Source organism: Acanthisitta chloris, unplaced genomic scaffold (assembly GCF_000695815.1).
Source record: "Acanthisitta chloris isolate BGI_N310 unplaced genomic scaffold, ASM69581v1 scaffold13432, whole genome shotgun sequence".
NCBI classification, from domain to species: Eukaryota; Metazoa; Chordata; class Aves; order Passeriformes; family Acanthisittidae; genus Acanthisitta; species Acanthisitta chloris.
Genome location: NW_008661133.1, coordinates 7832 through 8395, shown reverse-complemented (window position 1 = coordinate 8395; position 564 = coordinate 7832).

The following is a 564-nucleotide window of genomic DNA, read 5'->3' as shown; positions in this document are numbered from 1 at the left end:
TGCCTGGGAGAAGAGACCAACCCCCACCTGACTACAACCTCCTCTCAGGGAGTTTTAGAGGGCGATAAGGTCTCCCCTGAGCCTTCTCCAGGCTAAACAACCCCAGCTCCCTCAGCCTCTTCTCATAGCACTTGTGTTGTGTGTGGACTTGTGTGTGGAGAGGGGACACAGCTAGGACAGCTGCCCCCAAATGACCAAAGGGATATCCCAGACCATAGGATGTCATGCTCAGTTTATAGACCTGGAGGAAGACAGAGAAAGGGAGGAGAATGTTCAGAATGATCTGGTTTGTCTTGCCAAGTCACCATTACCTGTGATGGAGCCCAGTTCTCTGGGACATGGCTGAACACCTGCCTGCCCATGGGAAGTGGTGAATGAATTCCTAGTCTTGCTTCGCTTGCATGCACAGCTTTTGCTTTACCTATGAAACTGTCTTTATCTCAAACCATCAGTTTTCTCACTTTTATTCTTCCAATTCTTTCCCCCATCCCACTGTGGAGGGACTGAGTGAGCGGCTGTGTGGGGCTTAGTTGCCAGATGGGATTCAACCACAAAAACATTAAA